The 23,617-nt window shown below is 36.2% G+C and overlaps 1 protein-coding gene across 6 annotated transcripts in view; it reads right to left on the minus strand.

Moving 5' to 3' along the window:
• The window catches only part of LOC145662890 (protein FAM13A), a 288,108-nt gene that overhangs the window by 168,868 nt on the left and 95,623 nt on the right, over window positions 1-23,617 (minus strand). The window contains exon 1 of one of the 6 annotated variants that reach the window (XM_081728861.1): window positions 4,305-4,457. The exons of 4 other annotated variants lie outside the window; for them this stretch is intronic. The gene's annotated coding sequence lies outside the window, so the exon portion shown is untranslated. Of the gene's footprint in view, window positions 1-3,671; window positions 3,692-4,304; window positions 4,458-23,617 lie in introns of those variants that run through there. One more of the 6 variants, XM_081728865.1, reaches the window with a different exon arrangement.

Genomic DNA, 23,617 nt, shown 5'->3' on the forward strand with positions numbered 1-23,617 from the left:
TTATTTTATTTATTTGTTTATTTATTTATTTTTAAATTTTTGCGGATGATCCTCGTATTTCCAATAGATTGCATTAAAGATGTTCATCTCACCTAGAGACTATGCCAATCATCTGGAGTGTTTATGTTTTTATATAGGAAAACTGGTCTTTGTGAACTCATCTATCTTTAGAATTTCTTGTTTTCCTTTTAGATCGACGAACGCTGTTATTGTGTAATGCAGCTTCCGCTTTTACCGCTGTCGTCTCCCGCAGAAGATAAATGTGTAACGCAGTCTATTCACGGAAGAAGAGGAGACATTGTACCATATTTGTTATTCAGCGTTACCACCACAAAAGATGACAATGTTCCTGAGACAAGCTTCTTCGCTTACGTAACTATGTTGTTTTTGTCTCACACTTGTTTACGAGATTTGTCATTCACACATAACTAAGTTAATTTTATCTGCTGCCTGCACGAGTTTCTACCTTTTAAATAACAAAACTGTCAAGTCAAAACAAGTCTATGATGGTAAAACCGGATAAATTGCTAAGTATCATGCTGTTAGACCATACTTTAAATATCCCAAGAGGAAATATTCTAAACTGCAGCGAATTCATCTAACAGTGTAATAAGGTTTACGATTTTTATCTTCGGCAACAAAAGAGGAAAACATGCCTTCCACAACAATAGTTCGATGACATCGATTTATTTGGAATAACCCGGAAGAACTACCAGTTTCAAAGCGTGACTTGGGAGCTCTTGAATTGCAAATTGATCGTCGAACTACTTCTATACTATAAATCAATACCGCATATTTATTTTTTTTTTTCATATATAATTCCCCTACCTAGTGGTCTAAACATAGCGCCTTTTTTTAATTTTTAGTTCTTAATGTATCATTGATCAACAGGCTTCTTCCTAGTGAATTTCATGAATTACCAAATTCTTACAAATGCTGGTACAGTATTACCAAATGAATTACCAAATGATGGTATTTATTTTTGCCTTATACAGTTAGTCAGCAGGGGTGAGATACCAGTCATCGGAGTGAAATTGAGAAATTGTATAGGAAAATGTAAATTGCTGATGATGACCAGAGTGAATGAAAACAACTGAAATCTTTCACACACACACACACACACACACACACACACACACACACAAAAATAGATGCATTGTATTTACATTTCGGGGAAGAGGGTATTACGTAAGTTACTGAACATTTTGTGTGTGTCGTCGGTTTTCTACAGGTTTTTACAGCATACATCATTTTTCTAAAGACTAACTTGATTAACTTCTAAAAATATTTCCTTATATATATATATATATATATATATATATATATATATATGGTGATATTTTTTAAAACTCACGGACTTCATTTGGACCTAGAATTTCTAACTCAAGTCCGATTTTCATGCGGATTGTGGGAAATGATCAAGGAAAGATGGGAGATTTATGGAACTATGTCTACTGGTTTAAGTTCATCCGCAGTAATATCGGCCACGCCTCAAGAAAAACAGCAAATATTCGCCAGTGTAACTTACAATTGGAATGAGGTGCAGATTTGAGTTTTCTTCGTTAGATGACAACCTCGCCAAGGTCAATAACAAACAGGAAACTGGACGTTGCATTGAGAATTGTGCTGTACAGTTCTGTGTTATTATGTGAATATAATCAGGACACAGTTGAAAATAGCAACATGAGTTTATCGTTAGAAGTTTTTGGAAAACGGAATCTGTTGTTGCTATGCTAAGGGCATTTAGAAATAAATTTGCCTCACGTTCTGTCCCAGACAGGAACATAGTTGCTAGTGAATAAATTGGAAGAAACAGGATCGCTTCCGAGAGAGACAAGAAAGGATCGGACCCCGCAGGTGGGTGTTGTGGAAGATGTCAGTTATTGATTCCTTAGGTCGAAAAAGAAATATCTCCGTCGTTTGTCCTAAGAAACCGGCTATAACTATCAACGTGTGATTTGTGTTACCACTAACAATTTGTATTCTGCAATTTCATTTCACAAATTCAAAATCTTTTTCCAATTGTAAGGTACACTGGCGAATATTTGCTGTTTTTGTTGAGACGTAATCGGTATTTCTTCGGATGAATTTAAACCAGTAAACATAGTCCCATAAATCTCCCACCCTTCTTGATCATTTGTCACAAACCGCATAAAAATCGTACTTCAGGTAGAAATTCTAGACCTAAATAAAATCCGTGAGTTTTTTAAAAAACACCCTATATACATAAAATATCACTTTGATTATTAAATCACCACCAATCTTGACAGAACTTCGCTGTGCTTCTTTCTAATTTTCAGTTTTTGAGTTTCTTTTCAAGGAACATCACGACAAAACTCATAGCGAAACATGAGTACTCTGCCCGTGATTTCCCAGAAATGATTCTACTTAAGAAGCTTCAGAAGAATTTATGGAACTTAATATTATACATCAACAAATGCTTTCGGGATGCAAAACTGCTGAGAGAGAACTCTAATTCCCATTTCAATTGTACCTCAAAACGGTTCCTGCTTATTTCAATCATGAAAGAATGTAAACGGAACTCAACCTGGTAATCCTACAAATATATCATAATAATCTCGTTTGGAAACTATCTAGTACCCCATGACCACTTTCAGTGTGGAAAATATTGACCACTGTGCTTCAACTAGCACTGGAAAATTCAATGCAAGTATGGAACACATTTTTCGGCAATCACTCCTCAGTGACATGATCGATCAGAAAGAACCATGTCAATCAATTATGACCATCATCAAAGTGCGAAGTTTGGTCAACGTAGTTGAAACAATCCTGCAACAATTAGACCAGGAAGAAGCGACTACTAATGCAGATATTTGAAACAGGTTTTCGGCTTCTATTCCTCAAGGACATGATATATCAGAACCATTTACACCAAAGTACTTTTTACATCTTGACCATGATCAGCATTTAAGATTTGATCAATTTAGCTCAAATTGACTTCTTGGAAAGTTATTTCAAATACACGTACCTCGTTCAGTCCAATTCACATTCCACTCAATATTGTATCCAATAACGTAAAACAAAAAGTGCATAACTGTAATCAAAATCCACAACAGCTTCTCATACTCTTTCAACACAAATACGAGATTTCATCATCAAAAATAACTATAATTATTAAATAGAGAAGTACTATGTTAATTTGAGGTTATATAAATTAATTCTAGCTACACTTGCAAATTTTGTATTTTAAAATTCAGGTTTAACATTTATTAGAGCCAGAGCCTTTTCACTGAAAATTTTAAGAAGGTTAAGAAAAATATATGAACTCTCTAACAGTACTTTTTTCCTTTTTTCCTTCCCCCTTTTTTAAGTTACAAACGACAAAAAACCTTATTTGTCGATAAGCTGCATGTAAATGGTGCATATTGATAAGTCGATTTCCTTTGAGGGAGTTTGTATTCAGGAAGCTAACTGATACAAGTCTACGTCATAACATCCATGAGATTACATTTATGATGGAATGTCTCATTTTCAACGTATAAGGAAATTTAAAATTACTTATTTTTCCTGAAATCCGGATTGCAAAGAACGCCTACGTATTCCCAGTATTTAAAACAATAGTAATATTTGTTGTTGATCCCGTAACATATTTTTGGGTAAAACGAAGCAAAAATAATAATACCTTTTAAATATATCTTTGAACCACCCACCTATTTTCCCTGCGAAGGAATATAGAACATAGGATACATTCCTCTTGGGGTTCACTGCACCTGTGTACTCTTCCAATGCCTTGGACTGTTCCAAGACATCGGGTCAGAAGGGGAGGGCGGTGGGCGTGGCGAAAGATAAACAAAGACATTTTTTTCTGTCTTTCCTAATACATCACAACGACCTTGTAGCTAAAGAGAAGGTAGTGGGCTATAAAGGAGAATAAATAAAATCTTTCTTCGTTGCGTAAGACAATGAAAAGAACACAAAAAGTCACGCATTGAAGAATGTTTTGTAAATGTGGACGACACATTTTTTTTTTTTTTTTAACAATCAGTACACAAGCACTCGTGCAGTTGCACTTGACATGTGTAATTATATTATTTTCTACATTAATGCATTACTAAACGTTATATTTAAGTATCCATTGTTTGTCAAAATTATTCAAAGAAATGAATATTCTTCACGTCGTGTTGTGCTGAGAATTTGACTCAAAACCTGCCTAGACATCTACCTGTCACACTTTTAAATGAAAGAATGTAAAATACTTAATGCACTCATATGCAGCCTACGTATTATTAACTTTAAATTTTTGACATTAGATGCGATATAGGCACTTTTTCTTAGGGACCTACCTCCTCATTTCCTATTCCGGGTACGACAAGGACTTGTGAACAAACGTAACACTACTGTATCCTGCGAATCACCCACTAAACTCTCAACTCAATACGGAATACCAGAGACGGTTTGTGCCACGCACGCGTGCCCCTTCCTTCTCCCCTCCCCCACCTACTTTGAGTAGACAAGGATCTCGGATCAATACTTACCATGAGAGAAACAGAAAGAATGATACGAACAACACCAGCAAGCCTGGAATTCGATTCCTGGTAGTCGCCATGTCACACGCTTTGATCTGCACGATTTTTTTATTTATTCTGTAGGATATCAATAAAAATAGCACATCTTTTGTCAGATACTGTTTACCTGTTATGCTTCACTTACTTCCTGGCATTGGGATGAAACTGGTGTCCCCTTTGTATATATAGATAGCACTACGTATATTAAAATCAGGGAAATGAAAGAAATGAAAATGTAAATATCAAGTTTTAAAAATTATAAACATGTAAGTGCATAATCAATTAGATGATTGCAGAGACGTTATGTACAACCAAATGAAGTACTCTTCAAAGTACAGTTACCTGATCTCGTCATTTTTGAGTTCTCAAAGAATATTCACATTTTTACCACTAATGATGTTCTATGAGGACGAAAAGGGACTTGGAATTATGCCCGAACATGTCCATTGAATTATTATGTTTAAATAATTCGAACTGTATTTAGTATATTATCCTTACTCTAAATTTATATAATAGTAATAAGTTATATAGAATAATAGTAGCTACAGTAGTAAATTATATAAGGAAAAAATTAGGAAAACAAAAATGAACCCTTTGAAAACTCTTAAAAATTGAAAAATAAAAATAGTCTGGGATAAACGATTGAGTAGTACGTAGGTGCCAGGGCAGATTACTCTTAATTCCTCCTTTAGATTGATTGATTGATTGATTAGTATTTACGATCACTGTCAGCAGCGAGATTACATAGGTCAAGACATACGAGGTATGTTCAAAAAGTATTGACCCTTATATTTTTCCCATGTACACCAATGAAGCGCGGGAAACTTTCTTCGGTGCTGATCTAGAGGGGACACTCATGCGCAGTCTTGAATTTTTCCCTGCCCGCAGAAAGCGAGTCATTGGCAGTCGGCCAACGAGTGAAGACGTATAGTAACCCAGTTTTTTGTAAAATAACCGAAAAACTTGAGCGGCGATATTGCATCAAATTCTATCAAAGCTTGGCAATACCCAAGCGAAAACTATTCAATCGGATCGGTATATTCCGATTGAATGAGAATTTTAAACGAGAAATTCGGCATGACGAGAGTGTCCACGAAATTTGATTCACGTTTTCATCGCCAAACACAACATTCCTGTGTGTCATCAGGCTCCCTACTCACCCGACATGACTCTATGTGACTTTTGGTTGTTTTTCAAGCTGAAAATGTCATTACAAGGGACCCGTTTGAGTCAAGAGAAGATATTATGCTGAATGCGACGGCACGGTTGCTCATCATTCCAAAAACTGCGTTCCAGAAGTATTTCCAACAATGTTTTACTCTACCAAGCACAAACTAGCTGCACATTCACTGAAGCATTTCCCTTTGCTCGAACTACTCGATATCGTGCTACAAATACAGAATCATCAACATTAATGTTAGAATGCTTGCTTACTCACGACCTGGTCTGACAGTCGACCTGTCCAAATTGACTCATATAAGCTACTCACAGGAGCAAGAGTCTGATGGAGTATGGTTTAGTAAAAATAAAATGACTTCTTTAACGCTCTTTTAGGCTAGAGGAAGTGGATGATTGAGAGGACTGGAAGTGAATTACTATGAAAGAATTGGTAGTATAAGAACATACGCGAAAATAAAGAACCCCGAGAAAACCCACGGACACAGTATTCTCCACTACAACCCACTCGCCCCAGAAGTGAGCACTGTACCATTGAGTCACAGTGCTCCCTCCTGTATGGTTTAGTGTATCAAAATTAAGTTTTATCAATACAGTACGAGTAATTATTTTAACTCCCTTATGATGATCGCTCAACTCGCTGGCAAACCTACAGCTATAACAATGCAGCACCGATTTTAATATTCTAATGTGTTTTCTCGTATTCCACTGCACGAATAATATGCAATGTCTTAGTTTTTAATTTTAATGCACAAATTAACATTCTACTTCAGTTTAAATATTCTGAATTTTCAATCTGTATGTTTTATTGTAGTTTAACTGATTATTAGGAAAGGTATAGACTCGACTCGGCCACTATAAATAAGTGGGTAAATACTTTAGTAAAGATAGAAAAAAGAAACTCCCCGTCACATACAGCTCATGAAGGGCTATATAACCAGCGATACAGTTCCCATTTCGGTTATTTTGCAATTAATTTTACGAAGTTCCCTCTAATGCTGAATCAATACTTCTGCTTAAATGGTTTTCTTTAAACAATAAGAATTACTACACTAAGGTATACGAAATAATGAAAAGAAATGAAATCTTTAAGATTTACGTATCACGGTAATGCCAGCTAGGCTAAAGGAGACGGTGGTGGTGATGAATGAAATGGTGGAATGAAGAAAGTGGGAGGAAATTGGAGAATCCCGAGAAGATCCACGCACACAGTTTTTGTCCACTATAAAGCTCACGTGGCGCGAGCTGGGATCAAACCAAGGACCCCATGCACTAGAGGTAAACGCTCAACCACTGAACCACCGCGGCCCTACGCTAAAATAGTTCAAAGCAAGAAACTATTAGCAAGCATTGTTATGATTGAAGAAATATTTACTGTACAAGAAAGCTATATCTTTTCTTTCGAAGACATACAACTTCGCAATGTTTTGTTTAATTGAAACTCCAAAATCCTGCACAACATTTCATCTCCAGCAGAGAAGCAGATAATGACCTGCAGTGCACTTCAATAGACAGAGAAATCCAAATATAGTTTTATCAATAGGAAACAGGAAGCAGCAAATTTCCTTTTCCGCTTTGAAAATAAGCTCCGACTTCAGATACTATATATACACACGCATACAAATGTTCTATCAGAACCACAATACAACAGACTTCAGTCTAATGAACAACATTGTTTCCATAGGAAAGTACTAAATTAGGAAACTTGGCTTATTTATGAAATTGGCCTACTCTTATCAGTATATTCTGTGAGAGCGTTATGTTTCGTACATTTCACGTGGTAACTTCTAGGTTTAAAATGAAATGAAATCTTTAAGTTTTACGTCCCACGGTTATGCCGGTTAGGCTAAAGGAGACGGTGATGATGAGTAATGAATGAAATGGTGGAATGAAGAAAGTGGGACGAAACGGGAGAACCCCGAGAAAACCCACGCACACGGTGTTTGTCCGCCACAAAGTTCACTTGGCGGGGGCTGGGATCGAACCCGGGACCCCAAGCACCAGAGGTGAACGCTCTACCACTGAGCCACCGCGGCCCCAACTTCTAGGTTTATATTAAATTTTAAACAGCACCATTAGTATTTTCATTGGTTGGTTTTAAGGGTTGTTAAATGTTTGTTAAATGTTTAAATGTTAAATGTTTTAAGGGCCCTTTTAAAACTAAGTCTTAACTAGTTTTGCCTCAGTAAACGAGACGGGACACAATTTTTGTGATGATACAGTGCATTTCCAATAGAAACATGTATACTTTTCGAGATGAGACAGCTCTAAATCTCGTCTCTTGGGCAATGTTAGTCATAACGGGCCTTATGCAGAGTCTTTCTGACTCGTGATTAGTACTGTACTAAAGAGTTCGACTAACATTTGTTTTCTGCAGTAGTCAGACATTTAGTATGATGCTAATCATACGTCAAAACGACTCTGCATAAGGCGGAACAAGTTTGCTATAAAGAAAAATAATAAAAATCCCTTTATTTTGCTCTTCTGTGTGTTTATCAAACACATATAAAAGATTATTCTTCTCTATGCGTAATATCGCCACCATCAATTAGGGCTATACTCAACCAGAGCTGCCATACCATTCCCGTGCCGTGCAAGATAACTATCCCTATCCGGATAACAAAAGTTGTAATTGGTTATAACTAAAAAGAAAATAAACGATAGGATTATGACACTGTCTACTACCTCTTTAAAATATTTTAACATAACACAAAACAACTATTGCTCTAACTTAATAAATGTAAATGTTATGTCAATCAGAATATCCTAGAAGACCTATGCTATACTCCATCTGTAAGCAGCGTACCTTCCAGCATTGGTTAGAGCCGATTGGGATTACTTTGGTCTGGAAACTATTATGTAAGTCGTGCCTTGAACTCGATTTCTATTGGAAACTCGGGGAAAACGCATTGTTTTCCCTGCTTTCCTGTGCTCAAACTAGTTTTAGCCAGATTGTGTATGTTTAGCTCATTTTGTTTAGCTTCATGTGATCTATCGATTGAAGAATAGTGAACTCTGATTATCTGGGAAACTGTGACACAGCAACTGCCGATAACCGAATTTCGCGGATCACTGTTCTACACTGAAAATGTTATGGAAATGAGACTACCTAATCTTTCGGTGCCGCTGAGTTCGAAAATGGCATTAAAATGTCAAAATTAGCTGAAGTTTCAAAGTTACAGCCATGTCAAAATTTCAGTGGTTTTTTTTTTTGTTCAGCAGTTGGCAACATTGTAAGTTGGCACTGCACCGGTAATTGTTGTCAAGCAATGAAATCGCGTGATTTGCAGATATTGTTAAAATTATTATTGTCAATGTGATTAATGATATTACTCCCCTTGTTAGTCTGAAATGAAACCAATTCCTATGGAAGTTTTCAAAGGTATGTGGAGAGGAAACCGTGTTGTGGTGATGTACTAGGCCCACTTCATACGAGAACTATGCATAGTGTACTTATAAACATGTCGCGAAAGTGTGTAAACAGTCCGGATAACTTTTGCTATATTTGTGGTGAGGTGACATTTGCAAACAGGAAATGTGTTATAACCCCCACTACAAGAAAAGCATATTTTTTATATTTCGGATGTAAGGTAGGCGATTAGGATAAAAAGTGGGCTCCACACGTGTGCTGTAGTTCATGTACATCCAACCTAAATGCTTGGATGGACAAAACCTAAATTCTTGAATGGACGTTGTATACAGTTTGGTATGCCCATGATTTGGAGGGAGCCAACAAACCATATCACTGACTTATTTTTGTATGGTACTGCACCTCCTATTGCAAGTGGTATTCCAATGAAGAAGAAATCAAAGTTAGTTTATCTTAATATACCATCCACAATTCGTCCTGTACCCCATGGCGATGGACTTCCTGTTCCTGTTCCCCCAGCAGATATTAATTCAGTCTCGCTTGCTGATGACAGTGCTTCTTCAACCAATGAAGAAGAAGGGCAACAGGAGCCATCAACATCAAAGGATAGAGACTACTTGCCCAGAAGTTCAAATTACTCCATTCATAAAATCACAGAAGGGGAGCTTAACGACCTCGTCAGGGATTTGGAACGTTCAAAAAACATTGCTGAACTGTTGGCATCACGGTTGCAGGAGTTGAATCTACTACATGATTCTGTGAAAGTGACATCTTACCGCACCAGAAACAAAAGTTTCCAGCAGTTCTTCGAGACTGAAGGTGAATTCTCATACTATAAAGATATTGAAGGTCTGATGGGTGCACTTAATATTAAACACAGTGCTAATGAGTGGCGCCTATTCATTGATTCCTCCAAGACTAGTTTAAAAGCCGTACTCTTACACAATGGAAATGTTTTACCTTCCATACCTGTGGCGTATGCTACTAGTGCAGAGGAGACTTACACGAAGGTGGGAAAAATTTTGGAAGGAATAGATTACAAGAAATATCAGTGGGACGTGTGTGGTGACTTTAAAGTCTGGCTATACAAAGGACTTCAGTCTGGCTATACAAAGTTTTCGTGCTCCCTATGCGAATGGGATAACCGTGCGAGAAGTTCACACTATCCCAGGATGATTTGGCCCCCAAGAAAGTCATTAACACCCGGTACGAAAAATGTTATACACAAGCCTTTGATAGAACCTGCTAAAGTCCCCCTCCCCTTCATATTAAGCTGGGTTTGATGAAAAACTTTGTAAAGGCATTAGATAAAAAGGGTTCTGCATTCACGTATTTATGTAACAAATTTCCAAAACTTAGTTTAGAAAAAGTAAAAGCAGGTGCAGTGGCGTATTTAGGGGGAGGGCTTCCGGGCTTAAGCCCCCCCCCCCGAAATTTTACTGTCGTATGAAATACCTTGCAGAATGTTCATATTTTCAGGCAAAGCCCCCCCCCCCCGAAAGTTAGCAAAGCCCCTCCCGAAACAAAATCGTAAATACGCCACTGAGCAGGTGTATTGATTGGGTCACAAATTAGAGAACTTTTTAAAGATAGTAACTTTGAAGCAGTCTTCAGTGACAAGGAAATGGCAGCTTGGAGTTCATTTAAAAATGTAGCCAGTAGTTTTCTTGGCAATTTCAGAGCTGAAAATTACAGAGAACTTATTCAAGATCTAATCAACACTTATGAACAGCTTGGATGCAATGTGTCAATAAAAATGCACTTTTATTTTTACATTTGGATTTCTTCCCGTCTAATTGTGGGAGTGTCAGTGACGAGAATGGAGAACGCTTCCATCAGGACATTTCAGTGATGGAGCACAGGTATAAAGGAAAATGGGGTGCAGCAATGTTAAGTGATTTTTGTTGGATGATTAAAAAAAAAAGGGGATACTAACGAAACAGAATACAGGAGACAGGCAAAGAAGACACGTTATTAAGATTGACATTTATATTAATACGTATTGTATACATAGGTAATTATTCAAGTCTTGGTATGTCATAAATAAAAGAGGTGACTTTTGATTGTAAATGTCGTTTTCGTGTTTGACAATCCAAAAACAATAAAGAAAATGTATTCAATAACCCATAACATTAAATCATGAAAATTTTCTAGAACAGAGGGGGACTGGGCCCCCCTTAGATGCTTCAGGTTATGGGCGTGTGTTTCGGTTATACTTCAACACCAATGGTGACGTAATATACATAGAATGCAACGTTGCCAGACCTTCCGAGGTGTTGCCTCATGAATAAGAACGTGGGACATGCCCCCCCCCCGGTACGCCGAAACGAGAGCCAATCGAAAATTTTAATTATCATTTTCGGATTCAGCACCTCAAAATTAGTTAAGAACGGGTGTTTTCATTTCTACAACAGAAAAAATGTAAAATTTGTAGAACAGTGTAATCCGGAAAATAGCCGAAAAAGGACATACATCAATACGGAAATATTTCTAATCAATTTTTATTTACAGTAAGGGGCTTAAATGTATGCCTTACACAGTTTTCAGTATTTACAAGTTTTTTTGGATTACATTTTCATTTTAAAAATTTGAACTTTTTTTTTTTTGTTACTCATATTAGAACATTTTAATTCTTGATTGAAGCGTTTTAAAACAAATTTTTGTCACAAAAAAGAATTTTAAAGAAAGGAAGTAAGACGTGAATAATCCGAGTGTTTACTGTATATCTTATTTCCTAAAATATTATACAAATGCTGAAGTATAATGATTTATTTACAATTCGCGTTATATCTCATTAATCATACTATGTATACTACTGTCTTGTTTACTATTATAATGAAAAGATTATATAGGTATTTTTTAGTGTCAGTTTCAATAGTACGCCAAAAAAATTAGGATTACCAATATTTACCTTGATTTTTTCGAAAACTATGCATGAAAATTTACCATCAAGGATGTGATTTTGCTGAACTCAGTGAGAGGTATCGGCTGGTATATGTATCATCTTTGGATACTTTTATTATTATTATTATTATTATTATTATTATTATTATTATTATTATTATTATTATTATTATTATTATTAAAAACTAGTAACATTGTAGAGTTACACATTTTTCGTCAACTATGATCCATCGTAATCTTCAAATAAACGTGAACTCTGTTTATAATTAGCAAAAATAACATCATGTTCGTAGCTCACTTCATTGTCACCATCCATCAAATATGACCTGCAGCTTTTTCTTCCTTGTTCTTCTGCCTAGCTGGTTTGATTTTAACAACCTATCGGGTGCCTCTATAGGTGTTATTAATCGTTGGCCTTGATCAGTAGCTTTCATAGTTAGATCGTAAACAAGCCTTGAATGTGCCAAGTGCGAAAATGTAAACTTGCACGCCTATTCGAACGTATTCATGATCAGGATTGAATGTGTCAGTATGTGTGTGTGTGCAACGATAAATTCTTCCATACTTCAAAAAAAATGGAACTTTTTCGCCCTTCTTCGTCAAGTCACTACAACACATAACAGGGAGAATAATGGTCTTATTTCATTGTGTACATAACCTACATTAAATATATTCAATATACCTTGGAAAATAATAGAAGTATACTTTTGCAAATTCTTACATAAAAAAGGCGTTTACAAACAAATATACCTGGAAGAGACATAATAGATGAGTTAAGTAAGATCCGAAAGTTGCATTTTCAATTCTAGACAATATGACTGCTAGGTAAAGAAAATATAGGCTTGTATATAATTCATATTTATTTTCATGAAATACATTTCCTTCCTTCTTCGTCTTTATTTATTTATTTATTTATTTATTTATTTTTAATTTCTTGTTTCTGAAATTCAATCAAAATTACAATTCTCTCCTTCAATTACACTGTTAATGGGTCATCATAAAGCATGACAGTTCTAAGTTTTGTATATACCACATTTCTTAGTAACTAGTGGAAAGAAAAATGCAGACAGTGTGTTATGATTGGCACATCCATACGCATATTATTACTACTACTATAAAAAAAATAAAAAATCAAACATAGGTACACCGAACAAAATTAAATTATCCACTATAAATCTATCGAGCTTGTGATCTTGAAATGGGTTCACATGACCGTATTGTAACATATATTGGGAACCACCATTTAAAATGTAATGATTAATTTATATTATACATATATATATTTTACGTTACATTCTAGCCCACAGTCCGTGTAAATGTTTTAAAAAATGTCAAAATCATCCAGTCATATTAAATCAGGCACAACAAATTGTATCACTATTACTTTTATTCTCCAAAACTTCATTAATTATACTTTTCTTTTCCGGTTGTCATGGCAATGTTTTTAAACAACTAACTATCTGCTCGTATAAATGCAGATTACACCTATAAAACCAACATATACTTTAACTATTGACATTAAATCTTATTTCTTTCTATTTAGAATCAACAATATATATATTCATTTTTTATTCTTCTTCTACACGACAGATTATGTACTTTTATGCAACGTTGCCCAAAATCAAGATATAAAAATAGAAGAAATTACAAAATAGATATACAATATCGTTGTAGTATTACTTTATATTTTTTTTCACATTTTAGTTTCAGCGTAGTTTCTGCGCATCTTTATGCTGTTTGCTATCCTCGGACAGGCAAGTCACAGTACAGTCAATACATGCTCTGTGATCGAGAAAAAAAAAAAAAAAAAGAAGAAAGAAAAACTGCAGCTCGACCTTCAAAAAAAAAAAAAAAATTAATTTGTTCAGAAATGTTGAGTCGATATAAGGGTACTTCAAAGCCACAATAATTTACGTTTTACATCATCCCATGGCAACGCAGCGGCTGCCGCCATTTTGTGTTTTCTCAATTTCAGGCGATATCTCTCAACATTTTTGTCTAAAACCACTTGAAAAGGGTGAGGCCTAAAATCAAGGCCTACAGTTGCAATATTTGTGGAAATTGAAGACATTTTTATGAAGAGAAAAATACGTATAGGTCTGAATTTGTGTGTGCATGTAGTCCAAGGTCATAAGTTTATATACAAAAATTTGCAGACGTGTAGCTGCTCCCAAAGGGCTGAAAAAATGTAAAAGATGAGAAATTATGCCAATTCGGTACGTTTCACTGTTCAATATCTCCACTGGGCCCGGATAAAAACGACTATCAAGAACGCTTTCAAAATTTTAACTGGAAATTCAATCGGAAAACGACCATTAGGAAAACATAGGCGCGGATGGGAGGACAATATTAAGATGGATCCCGCAGAAATAGTCAAACAAAGTAGAAACAAACTAGTTGGCTAAGGCAGAAATCAATGGAGGGCTTTTGTGAACGCGGCATTGAACATAAGAGTTAATTCGTTATCCCTTGTAGAGTAAAAGAGATGGATGAAAGTGAATGACTATGAAAGAACTGGTGGGATGCGAACATGTGAGGAAACGGAAGAACTTCGAGAAAAAGCACCGACATGATATTATTCACCACAAATTCTCATGATCTGAGATCGAACCAGAGGCCTCTTGCACAAGAGGTGAGCGCTCTTATCACTGAGCCATTGTGGTCCCGACCATTTTCAGTCAAGATAGCCTACATCCTGCGGAAAATTGCACGCAGGGAAAGTTCGAACATCGTGACAGTATACTCTATCTCATTGATGTACGAGAAATTTTAAACTGACAGTGAGTCGTCCTGAAACGTGAGTTCGGAAATGTCTCCGCTTCGAGTTGAAGAAGAAAATATGCAGCAATATGACTACGTGTGATAAGTGAACCATGTGAGGAATGTTCTAGCATCACTATAGTCCGTCGTTTAACAGTCAATGAATAAGAAATTCTGGCAAAGCTAAAATCCACTGGTAATCTCAATAAGTTTGTGACATAATGCTGAGTCACAAATGCTACTGAATCAAAAATAAAAATTGTTTTCCCTTTAGCAGTAGATGTACCTTGGCATGAGTGGAAACCGTCCACCAACGTAAGATCACTGATGCAGGCACGTGCACAAAGAGCACACCTCATCATGCATCATCAGCGCTGAAAATAAACCAGACTCGACTCACCTTTTATGGATTCAACCACTGAGTGACATCTGCCTCGTTTGGAAAGCAAAAATGCGATAATAGATGGCATCATAGTCGGGGGATGGGATGGGCTGTCCCACTATACGTAAATACAATGTGTGAAGCTGAAGTCTCGCCGTCTGCCACAGATAGTGAAAGGGTAGGAGGAGAAGGACGAAGGACGCTTGAAGCAGTATAACACAACCTACTTTTTCGACGGGTTCAACGACCTTACACACGAACGGCCGCCAGCCCACTAGCCTAATGAGGTGGCGCTCTCCAACGCAATCAAGGATATCTCCCAGCTCACTCATTTCGTACAGTGAGGCACCATTTCCAAATTTTCTCGGTCTCTGATGTGTCCATGTCGTATGTGGAAACAAGTATTTAAAAAAAAAAGAAAACGTTGCGTATAGTATTATGTAATACGTACACCGATACAAAACGCAAGTATTAATCAAACCACCTCACTAGATACAAACTGATTTCCATCACAGGAACGCACATAAATATACAGTAGAACAAAACTGCAGAGTATTGTTCTATATTTTCTACGGTAAAACATCGGCTCAGTATTTAATATTTTCAGAAGCATATGTGAGGGAATGAAACTCATATATTTAAACAAATTTTCAATGGAAATCCACTTAAAATGAGCTACGTATTACCTCCACAGAGAACAAGGATCACAGTATTTCTTTCAGGCAGGTTTTTGGGGGGCAGTGAACCCCGGAGCTCTGAGATGCTCCCCGGAGGAAATAAGGTTAATATGTACTAGAATAGTACCAGCAGTGGGAAATAAATGGTTTTAGAATCCAATAAACAAATAAATAAACATTTTAATATTGCTACTTTACAACTGTTCTAAAGCTATTTGTTTTTCCACATTTAGATATTAGGTGGTATGTGTCTGTAACTTTTAACCTTAAGCAGATAAGTGACAACTGAACGTCCTGTTGCGCATGCTTCAGAAAAATGTAAGGCAAGTAGCTGTAAGCTTTGTTAATACGTAGTTTCAGAGTGTCCCCCGCCCGGCACATGTTTTTTGGACTGATTACAGATACCCAGCCAGAATACATTAAAAACAAACGTTCCGTACTTTTTTTTTTTTTAAAAAAAACTAACTTTTATGTTCCACGTGGATTAGAAAAACAGCTATTAGCTTCACAACCACACTCGATATTTAAAATATCCTTCATAATATTTTCAAAAGTAACATTAATATAATCTCTATGTTAAAACAGAAGTTGGCAAATACCACAAATGTAAAAACACCGGCTAATAGAGCTTTACGGACAGTCGTTTCTGAAACGACTGATTCAATTACTGTCAAAACAGAAGTTTTACTTGTGAATATTTTCCTTGCAATATGTTGCAGGCTTTAAAAAGGAAGGTGAAGATCTCCTGGAAAAAAACTGCTTTAACTGACTGTGAGGTCGTATACAATTCGTACAATCAATACGAATATCGGAAAGTAATGTCAAAGAATTTTATTAATAATCCTCGTATAGAAGGCACAGGACGGAGCTTGAGACTTCCACTTGCTAACTATACTCTGACATCCTTTTATACTTAATTCGTGAACGATGAAGACTGCTGAATGCAATACCTATCTTTCGTGAAGTTCGAATCCTGGTAAGAGCAGTTCGTAGCTGTTATGTACTGTTCTTTTACCATTATCGTTTTCTTTCTTTCTTAATGACAGAGTTATGATACGCCTTCTTCAACCCAAAGGGCGGAGACATGAAACGTAGCATTATTATATTACACTATTAACGTAATAGGACAAGCAATCCTCTTCTGAAATAGCTGGTTCTGTCCATTTTCTATTTCCTTTTTCTTTTTGCTAAGCTTCTCCTGCAATACAGAAAAGTGGCAGAGACAACCAAGTATTGGAAAAGACAATATGGAAGAATAACATTTGATGTAATAACAGGAATAGTTAGGATAAAAATGTATTTTCATGGATGGGATAAATTGGCTCATTAAGCATCACTTCCCCAACATCAACGATAAATAAGACGTGGACATACAGTTCAATGCAGAATGTAAACTACATATACTTCCAACAGGGATAGAAAACAAGTCTCTGCAGCAAAGGCGTGAATACTAAACATTTATCCACAAGTATAATCAAAAATAGGATAGAAGGGGGTGAGACAGTAGAATTGATATTAGAATTCATTATAATTCATTACATTTTTCATTATTATATACTACTTACTAAGTGACCCTGCGCTTTTACACAGCGAACAGTTTTAACATTTGCATGAACCTCCTTCTCACTATGTCTGTGCAAACAACACAAGGACAAGAAGATTCTCAAAGGCAGTGAATTGCTATAGACAAATATATAAATGTAGTATTTTAATATATAGAATGTTGGGGGAAGTTCGTGGCAAACTTGAATTCTTATAATTCCATATCCGAGTACGCCTCATTGTGGGTCCACAAGCCTCCGAAGTGGCCAGCTTGCAATAGGTTTTGTCATTCAGATTAAAGCAAAGCGCCTGACATGTCCATCAACCCGCTATACGTAGCTTCTCTACTGGTTGCCTTTCGCAAGGGCATCAACCTAGTTAAAATATTAAATAGGGCCAAAACGATGCCTAAAATATGGAATAGAATTTTTTTTTTTTTTTGAAAATTTGAATGAGAACAAATCTTGTTCTAGCATTTTAATATTATATATATATATATATATATATATATATACCCAGACCCCCGAGTCTGCTCGGCCTACGGCGTCGCATTTTTTATCTATCGGCCTTTGTATCAACAGTGAATTTCGTGAACTTGCTCTTCACATTTCCTGAATCTGTCCATCCAGGGGCTTCGCCCCCACACACCAAGGTTACTAGAAGGAAAGGTTGGGCATTGAAAAATTGGTCCCTGTGGCGATTACATAGAAAAGTAGAGTAAGGTCCTGTGGCTTTGTAAATAAAGTTTTGTTACCGAACCATGCCAAAACGTTATTTACTTGGACGACCGTCGTAAATTAAGAAATCGTGAAAACTATGAAAGAACTGTGGTAAAATTATAACGCTGAAGAGACAATTGGCATTAGAGAATTAACGTTAAAATTTTGATACACCACCAAGATCTATCGTTTCAAAATGCTGTTTGTGTGTTTCGATGTATGTCCCTTTTCCACGCAAGGTCGTATGAGACATAGCCTACCGTTTAACTTGAGATCCGCATCCGAACCACCCTACTTCCATAGAGAATAGAAAAAACTATGTAGTTTGTTACAACAGGAAAGTAACACGATGAAAAATACCTGTTATCTTGCATATTATTTCAAGGTAAAAATAAAAATTGGACTATTGTTATAAAGCTTAATTACTTATAGTTTTTCAAAAGATCAATATTCGTACTATGGCAACACATTTTAGAATACGTAGCAACACTGTACTACTTGACTTGACGTCAAATTGGATCTATTTGCAGCACGATTAAAGGCAATTGAAGGTTGTTTTTCGGTTGCTGTTTACAGATTAACAAATATGCCAGAGTGCAGGACCTAAAATTTGCGTCAACACATCTGATCCTTATGAGAAAAATAAACAGAGCTGGACTTAGAAAAAAAAACTACCAATCAAATGTCAATTATTCTTCCTTTGCCATGAGCGCCACACAATGCACTCTTTATCAACTACAAAAGGGGAAGAGTCAGACAAAAATAACTCTCTTATTTGTTAGTTATACTAGAACCAAATATATATATAACCTCCTTCCGACTTGTTTCGTTAGCGCATTAAACGCAATCATTATTTCTATCAGTATTTGCCTTCACAATTATACGGCATGATAATCACATATCACAACAAATAGCAACGTAACATTGATAATCTACTGATCATCTACATTTGAGGTAATACTATTATCGATATAAACCTTATGAAAGACAGTAATTGTGCTCGATATGTAACCACGAGTGCAGTAATGAAGACAACAGGAGTTGTTTAACGATCAGCATTGAGGGAATTAATTCATATTAAACACAAATTAGTGTATAAAAGGATGTCAGTGTATAATAGGTTCAAGTTACCCAGGGGGAAGCCTCAAACTCCATCCTACGCCTTTTCTTATACGAGAATCCTTACTACCAATAAAACTGCCATTACTTTTATGCACAGCCTACACATGTAATACTATTATTGGCAATATTTACAAATATTCCCAATATTATTGAAAGCAGAACCACGATATTGAAGAAAATCTTTAAATCCAACCATCAATATTGTGATTTGGTGCAGAATATTGATAATATTGAAGTAAGTGTGTGCGTGTCATTATTACTGCCCATTCCGCGGTCCTTTCAGTTATTTGTTGCTTTTGCCATAGGCAACATACCTGGTGCCAATGAAGATGTTTTTAATGAGGAAGTTAATGAAACTAACAGTAGTTGTGATAAGAAGCAACAGTTAATGGAATTTGCGCGAGTTCACTTTCTCTCGTGCGCGCGATACATACGAGGGAGAATCAAATGAAAACCTGAACAATGCAACAATGTTCAATTGGACGACGGCTTCGATACGTGGCAGTAATATGCCTTGAGTTGCACATAATGACCGACAGGTAGAGTTGCTGGAAGAACGGCGAACACGGCAGCATTAATACCAAGATTGCCGCCCCACTGTGTACATGCACCACGTTAGAACAGTGTTCGGTGACCGGTTTTTGAGCAGTGAAAGTGTGAAACCAATTGAAATTCATCGCAGGATGCAGCGAAGTATGGTGATTAGTGTTTGTCCCTGCAGCAAGTATACGATTGATGTAGAAAGTTTAAAAGTGGCAACATCTGTGGAGGATTCTCCTCGACCGGGACAGGTTCAACGCGTAGTGACCGACGAAAACATTGCGTTAGCGGAACAGCTTGTAAACAAACGTATTACACCGAAAGAAATCGCCACAATCATGAATATTAACTTTGGTTCAGCTCAACACATTGTGAATAATGTTCTGCATTTCAATAAGGTGTCTGCAAAATGGACCCCACGTCAGCTGACTGCTGAATTGAAAGATTGTCGCGTCGACGCCTGTGAATAAGTTCTGCGTCGTTTCAACGCTGAGGGTAATGCATTTCTGGACAGAATTGTTACAGGCGATGAGACCTGGGTTCCCTACCATCAACCAGAAATGAAAAAAGCAAGCAAGGAATGACGACATTGCTCGTCGCCGAAACCAAAACCAGTTCGCACTCAATCATCAGCAGGAAAGATCATGCTCACTCTCTTCTGGGATGCAAAGGGAGTAATTTTGGAACAGTACACGGAAAAAGGAGTGACAGTAACCAGTGCCTCGTATTCAGATCTGCTGAAAAATCAACTTCGCTCTGCAATCAGGCGTAAACGACGAGGACTTCTGTCCTCAGGTGTCCTACTGCATGACAACCTCCGACCGCATGCTGCCCGTTTGACCGTTGAGACTATCAATGACATCAAATTTTAATGTCTCATTCATCCACCCTATTCACCAACCTTGCCTCTAGTGACTTTCATGTGTTTGGACCACTCAAAGAAGCGATGGAAGATTTTCAAACTACACATGGCCTTGCTTACTGTAGTCACTAAAACTTTCGCCTTTGATGCAAATGGTCCCGGGTTCGATTCCCGGTGGGGACACTCGATCGGAAAGATGTAAAAACTTTTTCAGGCTAGTCATCCTTAGTGAGATTTTTCCTGGGGTTTCCTCATTTATACCATGCAAATGCCGAGGTGGTACCTAACAGAATGCTGATAGTGCTGAAATATAATTCCCTAATTCTAACAACGACAAAAAGGTTGATTAACGAGATATTTTATAAGCAGTTTTAACTTTAATTCATAAAAGTCTCTTCTTAGTTTGGCTACACAAATAAGTTTTTTCCTGTTTCTTTTATCTGATTCATAATCATTCGATCTGGAGGACGGAAAAGTTATTCCCGCCAGAGACGAAAATTTTCTTTTCTGAGGAGGATCAATTTTTGTTAGGTAATTCCTGGCATTTCCCTTGTCAATTCGCACACTGACCACAACTATGGAACTGGCTACAAACACTGACAACAATTATATATATATATATATATATATATATATATATATATATATATATATATATATATATAGATAGATAGATAGATATAGATATAGATAGATAGATAGATAGATAGATAGATACTGCATGAGCGAACCATAATTTTTATTGTAGTTTGTTGCTGATTTTTGTATTTTACGGTACTAAAAATTTACAAAAATTGGTTTCTGTGATTACGTTTTATCAACCATTTTGGTAGTACTGAGCACCACCCGAATTGAAGAAAGAATATTGATAGGGCACCTTGAACATGGTTGTGGTTGTCTAAGGTCCGAAAGAAACTAATTTTACAAGCATAATTTTAGAAAATAAAGCATAAAGCATAATTTAATATATTGTATATAGCATAAGTTTTGGAAAATTCTATTTAATGCAAGTTTAACATACTATATTAATGTCTTTTAAAACCAATATTTACATTGCAAAATCATTGAGAACAAAACAATGCAACAATGAAAAGCTTATTTTTATTTCTGTAAATTTTTCGGTGTAATCCTTTGATGTGGAGGGGAAAAAAAGGAAAAGAAGGCGCACACAAGTGATAGAAAAAACTGACTCGAGTAAAGCATATCTCTTTACAGTGCATTAAGTAGAAATTTCATTAAATATGAAACTGATTGCATAAAATATTAATAAATAGATCAAGAATATTTAGAATAGAATAGAATAATATTTAGAATATTTAATGTATAGTAAATATTAATTACGCATTATATACGATTAATGTAAAACAATGATTGAAATTAACAATAAAGCATAATTTGGAGAAAATAAAGCATAATTAAACAAAAAATAAAACAATGTGGGTTGCTCTAAATATTGACAATGTAGGGTGTGCAAAAAAAAGTGACAAGTGGTCCTGGATTATAATATAACTAATATTGTCAATGATACTGACTAGTAATATGATGCTTGAAGGTCCTGTGGCTGAAGTTTGGTCTTATTTTCCAACAATCGCCATTAAAATCCCTTGAAAAATTTAATAAAAAGAATGGCTAGCAATGAGATATTGAAACAGTCTTCCACAATGCATATAATCGTGTCCAAGGGTTTTTTCGGAGTACTCCCGTTTCCTCCTATTTTCTAATTTCTCCAATCTTTCCATCATCATTCACTTGCCTTAATCATCGTATCCCTTAGCTCAAAGGGCATAATTGTGGGACATTAAACTGAAATATTTCATTTTTTCCCCACAATGCATAAACAGAGGCCGGCTGGGTTGGGAGTCTCATCCACGTTAGTTCCGCGGCAAAGCGTTTCGGATTGTTCAATTTGTGAGTGGCCACACAGAAAAGTAACATTTGAATGACAATACAGTTGAACAGGGATAGTAAATACATTTTATTAGTCTACTGCCCGGTATGCCAAACATGAGGCAATTTGCAAGTTGTGAGGCGCCATTACCCTGCATCCCGTCCTCAATATGCTCTCTTACCTTGCAAAATGCGTACGTTTTGACCTCACCATTGTGTTGAACACCCAACAAAACCCCTTGATACTAAGAATGAAGCATCTATCTTACGGAATGGTTACTTCAAACTTTTTCCAAAACTGTTCAAATTCGAACTTTTAACACTCAAAATTCGAACACGCTTGCGATCAAGGATTTCTCCGGTTGCCTCATTGTTTCATATGTAAAAAGTAGTCGACTAATCATAGTATCGATATGAAGTCAGAATAACACCCTGTGACCTTCCCTAGTGAATGTGTACAATCTACTTTAGATATTTATAATGAATCTACTGGATTACTACTTCAAGTTTTTTCTGCAGTTTTCTTTAAATAGCCTGTAATAAACTGCAAAAGAAAGTGGTTAGAGCGTGTGATTCTGAGTCATGGTTCCAGGTTCAATCTCTAACGGGAATACATTCAGCAGAGTGGCTCATTTTAAATTGTAGTTTCTGTTCTTATAATAAAAATGAAAACATGGAAGATATACTTCGTTACCCATTGATCACAAGATTCCCAACTTACCTAAGCGTAACACACATCAGATGCATAAATATTTTTAAATATTAAGAGTACCAAATAGAACAGGTGGATGTTATATAGAACAGGTGGATGTTACGTTGTAATTTACATCATACTGTAAATCACGTAAGGAAAAAGAAAAGAAAAAGGAAAACAAATGAAAACCATCTTCTGACGAGAAAATTTTGCAAATTACGTAAGAGATGAAATGACAAGCTATTCACAAAAGAGGAAGAGGAAAAATATAACCTGCTGTGAAGTGCAACACGAGAGTTGGGGAAGGTAATTTCCGTTTCGTTCGCGGAGAGTGTCAAACTGGAAAACCAGTAGAGGGGAAATTTGTGAACTCGACAAAAACAGAAAGAAAAAAATAGATGACATACACTAAAAGAAAAAAATATTATCATCAAAGACGGAACAGGAAATAGGCGT

The sequence above is a fragment of the Thermobia domestica genome, chromosome 10, assembly GCF_964235325.1.
Source record: "Thermobia domestica chromosome 10, izTheDome1.hap1.1, whole genome shotgun sequence".
In the NCBI taxonomy this organism is placed as follows: Eukaryota; Metazoa; Arthropoda; class Insecta; order Zygentoma; family Lepismatidae; genus Thermobia; species Thermobia domestica.